Genomic DNA, 12,070 nt, shown 5'->3' with positions numbered 1-12,070 from the left:
TATTTAGAAAATAAAATTCTCCATGTGTCAGAGTTTGGGCTAGACCTTTCTCCTTGAAGCACTAGTAGGAAGTTAAGAAGACTTAAGAAATTTTACCTTTTGCAACAACATGGATGGGCGTGGAGATGATTATGCTAAATGAAATAAGCCAGTCAGAGAAAGAAAAATACCACGTGATCTCACTTTTATGTGGGATCTAATAAATAAAGTGACAAAAAATAGAAACATAGGTATGGATATATGGAACAGACTGAGAGCTGTAGAGGGGAAGGGGAGGGGGGACTGGATGAAAGAAGGTAAAGGAATTATGCAAAGAAAAAACTCATAGACAAAGACAACAATATGGTGATTACCAGAAGGAAAGGGGGTGGGGGAAGTGGAAAAAGGTAAAGGGGGGATAAATGATTACAGAAGGAAACTGTCATCATTTATTGACTTGGAATGGTGAACACACAATGCAATAGACAGATGATGTATTATTGTATATAATTTTAGTAACCGATTTCACCTGAATAAATTCAATTTTTTAAAAATGGAAGAATGAGTAATGTTTCTGACATAGAAATGAGAGCAAAACAGGGGAAAGAAGAAAAAGAAATGAAGTAAGCAAAATAATGGGATATAGGAAATATTAATAGAGATAACCACACACACAAAAAAAAGAATTGTAAAGTTAAAGAACCACCAACGCCTGCATTAGTCAGGTGACAGTCCTTCTATCACTTTCTTTCCTTTCTTTATTTCCCTTCCCAAACCATTAATATGTGAATCCCTTCTAGGTTACTACAGAAACAGTGCAAGAATAGTGCTGCATGAAGTTTCAAGTCAACCAGCTAAACTGTCAGAGTTTTAGGTCCCTGGAATTATAAAGAGTTTGTTTAATCACTGGGCATGCTATATTGCTCTTTGGAGTCCACTACTAACCCTTTTGGTTTAGGAAACACTTTTTGAACTTGAATTAAAATCCCTGGCCTTTCCCCTGAATCTCTAAAGTCATCTCTCAATTTTTGGGGGGCTTAAAAAAAGTTTTTATTTTTATGTGTGTTGTTGAATTTTTTTCTTCCACTTTGTGTTAGTTTGATTTTAAGAGTATAAATTTTTTTAAATTTATCTTTATTACTGAAAGTATTACAAATGTCCTCCTTTTTCCCCCATTGATCCCCTCCACCTTGCATCCACCCTACCTATAGGCCTTCCCCATACCAATGTCTGTGTCCATGGGTTATTATAAACATAAAAGTTCTTTGCATAGGGAGAGGAATCAAGATGGCTGCGTAACAGCTGTACCGGCCACCTCCCACAACCACATCAAAATTACAACTAAAATACAGAACCACCATCACTCAGAACCTCCTGAAATCTAGCTGAACAGAAGCCCTACAAGAAGGGAGCATCCAGACCGGTAGGAGGGGTGGAGACGTGGGTGGATGGGGGCTGAATCTTGGAGACCCAGCCGCGGGCCCACACCTGGTGCCACGGTTGAAACCGGGGAGGGACATCTCGGCAGTGGAGGGTTCCGGAGGAGTGAGAGGTCCCAGCCCCACATCAGGCCCCCCCAGCCCAGTGCTCCAGGTCGGGGAAGAGAAATCCTCACAACTTCGGGCTGTGAAAACTAGCCAGGACTGTCGTCACTGAGGGACTCGGAGGCTGCGGAAGTCCCAGGCAGCTCCTCTTAAAGGGCCCATGCACAGACTCACTCAGACGCGCTCCCTCTGAGCTCCAGCACCGGGCAGCAACTTGAAAGGAACCTGGGACACTTGGGGGGAACTAACCTGCCTGAAATTGAGGCGAGAGGTGGAGCGGAGCTTTCTCCCAGGCAGAAGAGATGAAAGAGGCTATTGCTCCTTTGGCGAGTCCTCCCCCCAAACTGGCAGGCAGCACCATATTTGAATCTCCACCACCTGACTCACACTTTTGGCCCCACCCTGGTGATTCCGAGAGGCCCCACCCCTCCCTACCTGCAAGCTCATCCAACCCATTTCCAGTGGCTTTTCTGTGCAAGTGGCCTCTCGAGCCTTATGCTTAGGACTTTCCTAAAATCTCTCAAACAAGTAGCATCATGCCCAATACAGCGTGATAAGTGGCCCCAGGGCTGGGACTAGTGGCAGCCTGCACTGGTTCATAGCTTGGCCTCTCCTGGACACCTCCAAGCCCAGCACAAGTAGCAGCCAACTATGGTTTGCTGCATAGCTCATGCTGGGTGGCCCTGGGCAAGGCACTGGCAGAGGCTGACTTTGCACCTCCCAAGAGGCACCAGAGACAGTGCACCTGGTGGTTAGACTCGACCACGCTGGATTACAACCCTACCACATCCACAAGTGACACACTCAAGGGGCACACTTGGTGAACACCAAAGCCCCACTGAAATAAATCCTGCTCCATAGGGGTGTCTCCAGCAGTAATAAAAAAATAAAATCAAAAAAGTTTAAAAAGCCTAGCTGGGCATGGCTCAGTGGTTGAGCGTAGACCCAGGATCCAGGCAATCAGGGTTCGATTCCTGGTCAGGGCACATGCCCGGGTTGCGGGCTCGATTCCCAGTCGGGGGTGTGCATGAGGCAGCCGATCAATGACTCATCATTGATGTTTCCCTCTCTCTCTCCCTCTCCTTTCCTCTCTCTGAAATCAATAAAGATATATATTGACTTGGAATGGTACTGGGATCTCCTGGATCATAGGTAGTTGCTCAACCTCTGAGCCATGATGGCAGGGCTATGAATGGTTTTTTATCCACTCATCTACTCATGTGCACTTGGAATGTTTCTAGATTTTGGCTATTGTAAATAATGCTGCTATGAATATAAGGGTGCATGTATTCTTTCTGATTGGTGTTTTGGGACTCTTAGGATATATACCCAGAAATGGGATGGCTGGATCAAATGGCAGTTCCTTTTTTAATTTTTTCAGTAAACTCTGTACTGTTTTCCACAGTGGCTGCAACAGTTTATATTCCCAAGAACAGTTCACTAGTGTTCTCTTTCCTCCACATCCACGCCAGCACTTGTTGTTTGTTGATTTAATGATAATTGCCATTCTGATGAGTATGAAGTGATATCTCGTAGTTTTATTTGCATCTCACTGATGATTAGTGAATTTAAGCATTTTTTCATGTTCTTTTTGCCATCTTTATGTCCTCTTTAGGGAAGTGTCTATTCAGGTCCTTTGCCCATTTTTAAATTGGATTGTTTGTCTTCCCAGTGTTGAGTTTTATACAGTCTTTCTATATTTTGAGATTAATACCTTATCTGATGAATCATTGGCAAATATGTTCTCCCATATGGCGGGTTCCCATTTCATTTTGCCGATGGATTCTTTTTCTATGCAGAAGTTTTTATTTTGATGTAGCCCCATTTGTTTATTTATTTTTTTTCTGTGTTTCCCTTTCCATCTCAGACATATCAGCAAAAATATTGCCCCTAGAGATGTCTGAGGTTTTACTGCCTATGCTTTTTTCTAGGACTTTTATGGTTTTGTGATGTACTCTTAATTCTTACATCCATTTTGAGTTTATCCTTTTTTAAGGTGTAAGCTGGTGGTCTCATTGCATTTTTTGCATGTTGCTGTCCAATTTTCTCAACACCATTTATTGAAGAGACTGTTTACTTCACTGTGTGCTCTTGCCTCCTTTGTCAAATGTTAATTGACTGTAATATTATGGTTTGATTTCTGGGATTTCTGATCTGTTCCATTGATCTATATACCTGTTCTTGTGTCAGTACCAGATGTTTTGATTACAGTGGCCTTACAGTTTACTTTGATATATAATATTGTGATCCCTCCAATGTTTTTCTTCTTTCTCCAGATTGATGAGGCTATTTTTTGGTTCCATATAAAGTTTTGGAATGTTTGTTCTAGATCTGTGAAAGGTGCCATTGGTATTTTAATAGGGATTGCATTGAATTTATAGATTGCTTTGGGTAGTATAGACATTTTAATGATGTTCATTCTTCTAATCCATGAACACAGTATATGTTTCCACTTGTTTGTATCTTCCTCTATTTCTTTTGTTCAATGTCCTGTAGTTTTCTGAGTATAGGTCTTTTACCTCCTTGATTAAGTTTATTCCTAGGTTCCTTATTTTTGTTGTTGTTGCTGCTGTGGTAAGTGGGTTTATTTTCTTCGTTTATTTTTCTGAAAGTTCATTGTTGATGTATAAAAATGCCACCAATGTCTGGATATCAATTTTGTATCCTGCTACTTGTAAAATTTGGTTATTAAATCTAGTAGTTTCTGGGTGCACTCTTTAGGGTTTGCTATGTACAATATTATGTCATCTGAGAATAATTACTGTTTTACTTTCTCCTTTTCAATTTGGATACCTTTTTATGTTTTCTTCCTGCCCTATCGCTGTGGATAAGACATCCAGAACTATGTTGAATAAGAGTGGTGAAAGTGGACATCCCTGTATTGTTCTTGATCTTAAGGGAAACACTTTATTTTTTGCCCATTAAGTATGATATTGGCTGTAGGTTTGTCATATTTGGCTTTTATTATGTTGAGTAATGATTCTTGTACTCCCACGTTGCTGAGAGTTTTTGTCATAAATGGGTGCTGGGTTTTGATGAATGCTTTTTCTGTGTCTATTGATATGATCATGTTATTTTGTTTATGTGATGTATCACGTTTATTGATTTGAGAATTTTGTACCAACCCTGCATATCCAGAATACATCCCACTTGCTCCTGGTGTATGTTCATTTTAATGTATTGCTGGATATGATTTACTACAATTTTGTTGAGGATTTTTGCATCTAAGTTCATCAAGGATATTGGCCTATAGTTTTCTTTTTGTGTACTCTCTTTGTCTGTTTTTGAAATTAGGATAATCAGGCCTTGTAAAAAGTGCTTGGAAGTCTTACTTATTCTTGAATTTATTGGCATAGTTTGAGGAGGATAGGTGTTAGTTCTTTGAATGTTTGGTAAAACTTTCTTGTGAAGCCTTCTAGTCCAGCAGTACTGTTTGCTGGGAGGTTTTTTAAAAATTAAAAAAAAAATTGCCCGGCTAGGTGTGGCTCAGCGGTTGAGTGTTGACCCAGATCCAGGCAATCGGGGTTCGATTCCTGGTCAGAGCACATTCCTGGGTGGCAGCCTTGATCCCCAATAGGGGAAATACAGGAGGCAACCGATCAATGACTCTCCCATCACTGATGTTTCTCTCTCTCTCTCTCTCTCTCTCTCTCCCATTCCCTTCCTCTCTCAGGAATCAATAAAAACTTAAAAATAATAAAAAAGAGGTGATCATAGATTTACACAATGAAATACTACACAGCTGTAACAAAGAAGAAACTCTTACCTTTGTGACAGCTTGGATGGACCTGGAGATTGTATGGTAAGCAAAATATGTTAGTCAGAGAAAGACAGCTATTACATTATCTCACTTATATGTGGAATCCAAAGGACAAAATAAACTGAAGAACAAAATAGGACCAGAGGCATGAATAAATTGAACAGACTGAAAGATCTCAGAGGGGAGGAGTGTGGAGAGGCCAGGAAGAGATCAGTCAAAGAATACACATGCATACATGCAATACCCATGGACACAGAGAATGTGGTGAAGGCTCAGGGCAGGAGCCTTTGTGGTAGGCAAAGAGGAGGAGGAAATGGGGGACATCTATAAGACTGAACAAAAAAGCTATCTTAGATGGTTAGTTTTCTTTTTCTAAATTTATTTTTATTGTTGAAAATATTACAAATGTCCCTTTTTCCCCTCGTTGATCCCTTCTTGCCCTCCACCCCTCCACCAAGACCTTCACCACACTATTGTCTGTGTCCATTGGTTATGCATAAAGGAATATAAGTTCTTAGGTTAATCTCTCCACACCCACCCACCCCTGACTTCCTTCTGAGGTTCATCAGTCTGTTCCATGCTTCTATGTCTCTGGATCTATTTAGTTCATCTGTTTATTTTGTTCATTAGATTCCATGTATGAGTAAGGTCCTGTGATACTTGTCTTTCTCTGACTGGCTTATTTTGCTTAGCATAATATTCTCCAGGTCTCATATTGCTGTCTCAAAGGGTAAGGGATCCTTCATTTTTACAGCTGCATAGTATTACATGGTGTAAATATCCAAAAAATGCTTTCAATCTTCTTGAACTTGTAGAGAATTGTTTTGTGTCCTAACATGTGGTCTATAATTGAGAATGTCCCATGTGCACTTGAGGAGAACACTTTTGTGCAGCTTTGGGGTGAAATGTTCTGTAAATGTCAATGAAATCTATCTGATCTAGTGTCATTTAGAATCACGATTTCCTTGTTGATTTTTTGTCTGGACGACCTATCCAGTGATGTCAGGATGATGTTAAAGTCCCCTACTATGACTGTATTGCTGCTAATCTCTCCACGTTTTTTTCTTTATTTTTGTTTAAAATATTACAGATATGCCTTTTTCTCCCCAATGACCCATTCCACCATGTCCCACTCTCCTCCCCAGTCCCTCTCCATGCCATTGTCCGTGTCCTTGGGTTGTGCATATGTGTATATAAGTCCCTTAATCTCTCCCCCTCCACCCAACCACCCTCCTTCGTCCCTCTGACATTCGTCAGTTCAATCCATGCTTCCATGTCATTGAATCTACTCTGTTAATCAGTTTATTAAGTTCTTTAGATTCCACATATAACTAAGATCATGTGATGTTTTTCTCTGCCTGGCTTATTTCACTTAACATAATATTCTCCAGGTCCATCCATCCATACTGTTCCAAAGTGTAGGAGATCCTTCTTCTTTACAGCTGCTTAGTATTCCATGGTGTAAGTGTGCCACAACTTTTTTATCCACTTATCTACCGGTGGGTACTTGGGCTGTTTCCAGATCTTAGCTGTTGTAAATTGCACTGCTATGAACACAGGGGTACATATATTCTTTCTGATTAGTATTTCAGGATTCTTAAGATATATTCCTAGAAGTGGGATCACTGGGTCAAAAGGCAGCTCCATTTTTAATTTTTTGAGGAGCCTCCATACTGTTTTCCATAGTGGTTGCACCAGTATGCATTCTCACCAGCAGTGTACTAGGGTTTCCCTCTCTCCACATCCTCACCAGTACATGTCGTTTGTTGATTTGTTGATGGTAGCCATTCTGACAGGTATGAAGTGATACCTACTTGTGGTTTTAATTTGCATCTCTCTGATGATTAACGACTGAGCATTTTCTCATATGTCTCTCTGCCATCTGTATGTCCTCTTTGGAAAAGTGTCTATTCAGGTCCTTAGCCCATTTTTAAATTGTATTGTTTGTCTTCCTCTTGCTGAGCAGTATGAATTCTTTATGCACTTTGGAAATTATCCCTTTATCACATACATCCTTGGCAAATATGTTTTCCCAGACCATGGAGTTCCTTTGTATTTTGAGGCTGTTTTCTTTTGCTGTGCAGACGCTTTTTAGTTTGATGTAGTCCCACATGTTTATTTTTTCTTCTGTTTCTCTTGTCCTAGGAGATGTATTAGTGAAAATTCCACTACATGGGATGTCTGTGACTTGACTGCTTATGTTTTCTTGCAGGATTTTTATGGTTTCATGACTTACATTTAAGTCTTTTATCCATTTTGAGTTTATTTTTGTGTATGGTGAAAGTTGGTAGTCTAGTTTCATATTTTTTGTTTGTTTGTTTTTTGCATGTAGCTGTCCAATTTTCCCAGCACCACTTACTGAAGAGACTGTCTTTACTTCATTGTATGCTCTTGCCTCCTTTGTCAAATATTAACTGAGAATAATGGCATGGGTCTTTTTCCTAATCCCAAAACCAGATAAAGACACTACAAAGAAAGAAAATTAAAGGCCAATATCCCTGATGAACATAGATGCTAAAATCCTGAACAAAATATTAGCAAACTGGATCCAGCAGTACATTAAAAAGATCATACACCACGACCAAGTGAGATTTATTCCGGGATGCAAGGCTGGTATAACATCCGCAAATGAATAAATGTGATACATCACATAAACAAAATGAAGGACTATAATCATATGATCATATCAATAGATGCAGAAAAAGCATTCAACAAAATCCAGCACCCATTTCTGATAAAAACTCTCAGCAAAATGAGAATACAGGGATCATACCTCAACATAACAAAGGCCATATATGACAGACCTACAGCCAACATCATACTTAATGGGCAAAACTAAAACCATTTCCCTTAAAAACAGGAACAAGACAAGGATGTCCACTTTCACCACTCTTATTCAACATAGTTCTGGAAGTCCTTGCCACAGCCATCAGACAGGAAGAAAACATAAAAGGTATCAAAATTGGAAAGGAGGAAGTAAAACTGTCATTATTTGCAGATGACATGATACTGTACATAGAAAACCCTAAAGACTCCATCAAAGTACTACTAAATTTGATAAACAAATTTGGCAAGATAGCTGGATACAAAATCAACACCCAGAAATCAATGGCATTCTTATACAGCAACAATGAACTTTCAGAGAGAGAAACTAAAAAGTCAATGCCATTTACCATTGCAACTAACAAAATAAAATACCTAGGAATAAACTTAACGAAGGATGTAAAAGACCTGTAGTCGGAAAACTAAGGGGCACTGAAAAAAGAAATAGAGGAAGACATAAACAAGTGGAAGAATATACCATGGTCATGGATTGGAAGAATTAATATCATTAAAATGTCCATACTACCCAAAGCAATTTATAAATTCAATGCAATTTTTGTTAAAAAACCAACAGCATATTTCACACATCTAGAACAAACATTTCAAAAATTTATATAGAACAAAAAAAGACCGTGAATAACTGCAGCCATCTTGAGAGAGAAAAAAAAAAAACAGAGTGGGAGGGATCACTTTACCGGACATCAAATTGTACTACAAAGCCATTGTAATCAAAACAGCCTGGTGTTGGTACAACAATAGACATATAAATCAATGGAACAGAACAGAGACGCCAATATGGGGAGAGGGACTGGGAAGGGGGAAGGAAAGGGGTGGAACAGATCATTGGGGAGAAAAAGGGACATCTGTAATATTTTAAACAATAAAATTAAAAAAAAATTTTTTTTAAAGAGATAAAAATAAAATAAAATAAAAATAAAAGTCCTCCAGAAGTTTGTTTTTTTCTTCAGCCTCTATGAGCCTTTTGTTCTGAGGTGGGTCTCTTGTAGACAGTATATATTTGGGTCTTCTTTTCTTATCCATTCAGGTACCCTATGCCTTTTGATTGGGACATTTAATCCATTTACATTTAAGGTTATTATTGATAAGTGCTTATGAATTGCCATTTTATTGCTTTATGCCTGTTTCTCATTCTATTTCGACATCTTATTACAGTAGTCCCTTTAACATTTCTTGCAATGTTGGTTTGGTGGTGATATAGTCCTTTAGCTTTTTGTTGTTGTTGTTTTTTTGTCTGAGAAGCTCTTTATTTCACCATCTATTTCAAATGATAGGCTTTCTGGATAAAGTATTCTTGGTTTCAGATCCTTGTTTTGCATTACCTTGAATACTTCATGGCATTCCCTACTGGTTTATAGAGTTTCTGATGAGAAATTAGCAGGAAGCCTCATGGTAGCTCCATTGTAGGTAACAGATTGTTTTTCTCTTGCTGCTTCTAAGATTATCTCTTTGTCTTGAATTTTTTGCAATTTAATTATGATGAGTCTGGGCTTTTACCTCTTTGGGTTCTTCTTGCTTGGGACTCTCTGTGCCTCCTGAACTTGTGTGATTTTTCCTTCACCAAGTTAGGGAAATTTTCTGCCATTATTTCTTCAAACAGGTTTTCTAACCGTTGCTTCCTTTCGACCTCTTGTGACACTCCTATGATGCTAATATTCATATGTTTCTTGTTGTCCCACAGGTCCCTTAAACTGTCTCCCTGTTTTTTAATTGTATTTCTTTTTGGTTCTCTGATTGAGTTATTTTTTCTGTTCTGTTTTCTACTTCATTGATCTGATCCTCAGCTTCCTCTTATTTGCTGTTTATTCCCTCCAATGTGGTGTGTGTGTTTTTTTATTTCTACTATGTCATTCTTAATTTCTCTCATAGTTTCCATAACTTTTTCTCATGCTGTTGAGCATCTTGTGATCAGTATTCTGAACCCTATATCTGATATATTGCTTATCTCCATTTCATTTAGCACTTCTTCTGGAGAATTCTTTTGTTCTTTCATTTGGAGCTTGTTTTTTGTCTCCCCATTTTAGCTGCCTGTTTGATTTTTTTTTAATGTATTAGTTAGAGCTTCTTGAATTCCCAGTCTTTTGGATGGTCTCTGTTGCAGGCCAATGCCAGGCACTGTTTGTAACTGGCCTTGAGTATCCAGTTTGATGTTTTCTGCTCTCCACAATTTGTAGTTCCCTCTGCCAGAGCTGTGTGTGTTTGGACAGGACCAAGATGTGCCCCAAGGTCTGCTTTTCCAAGCTCTGGGTCCAGAAGCAAATCATACCCTTGACTGACCTTTAGAGCCCAAACATGCAGGATTTTATGGCTAAAGAAGAGTTCTAAATGGTTTGGCTAAGTACAGAAAAAGTACCTAAACACAGAGCAAAAATAAAGAGACCAAGGCGAGAATTTTTATTGATCACAGGCATTTAAGAAAATCTCTGTAAAATCACTAGCTTATCACTAAGATAATGAAGCAGAGATGTCAATGACCCCCAAAGTATACACACTTATAAAATTAGTTCATAGTGGTCTTAACAAACAATAAAGTATAATCTACATAAAGGAGCAACAACAAACCCTGGGGAGGATGGCTGCATTTTCAGAGTTATAACATTTAAACCTTCAAAATGTCCAGTTCTCAACAAAAAATTATGAGGCATGTAGAAAACAAGAAATTATGGCCCATTTACAGGAAATGGAAACTAATAGAAATCACAAAGTAAGTCCTAGTATTAGATGTACTATATCATAATTCAAATCAACTATTATAAATGTGCTCAAAGAGCTAGAGAAATCATAGACAAAGAACTGAGAATCAGGAGAATGATGTTTCAACAAATATAGAATATTAACTTAAAAATAGATATAATAATAAGTAAAATTAAACATCTGGAGCTAAGAAGCTTAATAAAAGCAACAAAAAATTCACTGGAAGTATTCAACAGCTTATTTGATCAGGGAGGATAAAGTAACAAACATCTATAGATAGGTTAATAAAGGTCAGCAAGATGGCGGCACTCTAACAAGAAGCAGAGTGTCCTTGCTCCCAGCCGCGAACTGGATTTACAGCTAAAATATTACATAGCCACTTTGGAAAAACAAGAGAAATATAGCTGATGGACATATTTCAAGTAAGGAGCACTGAAGAAACATCATAGAGACTGGTAAGGAAGTGGAGGCGTAGAAAGTGGGAGTCCCCCCTGAAGCCAGTGTTTGGCTGTGAAGCCCAAGGGTTAGAGGATGCAAAGCTCCCTTCCCGTAGGAGTGTGAACTGGCACCCAAAAGCATGTATCTCAAACCCCGAATGGTGGAAAAGGGAAGGAGAGCCCGTGCACAGCAAGCAGAGGGAGCCGGGGGAACAGTTTGCCTGAAAGGAGGAGGTCTCAACTTCCCAGTGAAACAATGCACCTAATGGTGACAGTTGGGACTGGAGACTTTCACCTCAGGTGCTGACTGCAGGAAAAGCTGACCCACAGAATGTGGCTTCCAAATAGAAAAGGTCCAGAAGGCTGCATGCAGCAGTGACTTACAGGGACCCTCTGCTTTCCTGTTAGGCATTGTACTGAGCCTCAGAAAGCATTTGCACTGTGTGGCGAAGGGAAGGGAAAGAGAGCTCTCCCGTGACCAGAGAGGGACTGACACTGCCAGTGGGGTGGATTGGGACTCCTGCCACCACAGAGAGGAACCAGAGAGGCCACTGGGGGGATCAAAGATTTTTGACCTACTCTGAAGAGAGCAGGGATAGCATGCAGAGCTGCCTCAGCTTTACTGAGATCAGCTGTGCAGGAGACCTGTGTGGGGCTGATTCTGTAAGCCCTCCAGCTTGGATCTGAAACACCAAATACTCGCAAAGCAGATTTTCTGCCTGTTTTTTACTTTATATGTTTTTTATTACTGGTCAGTACCTCACAGCATTCACCTTCTTGGCTTACATTGGGAAGACCAGTGAAAGCTGAGTTTT

The sequence above is a fragment of the Miniopterus natalensis genome, chromosome X (assembly GCF_054644295.1).
Source record: "Miniopterus natalensis isolate mMinNat1 chromosome X, mMinNat1.hap1, whole genome shotgun sequence".
Taxonomy (NCBI): domain Eukaryota; kingdom Metazoa; phylum Chordata; class Mammalia; order Chiroptera; family Miniopteridae; genus Miniopterus; species Miniopterus natalensis.
This window is presented reverse-complemented; position numbering follows the sequence as displayed.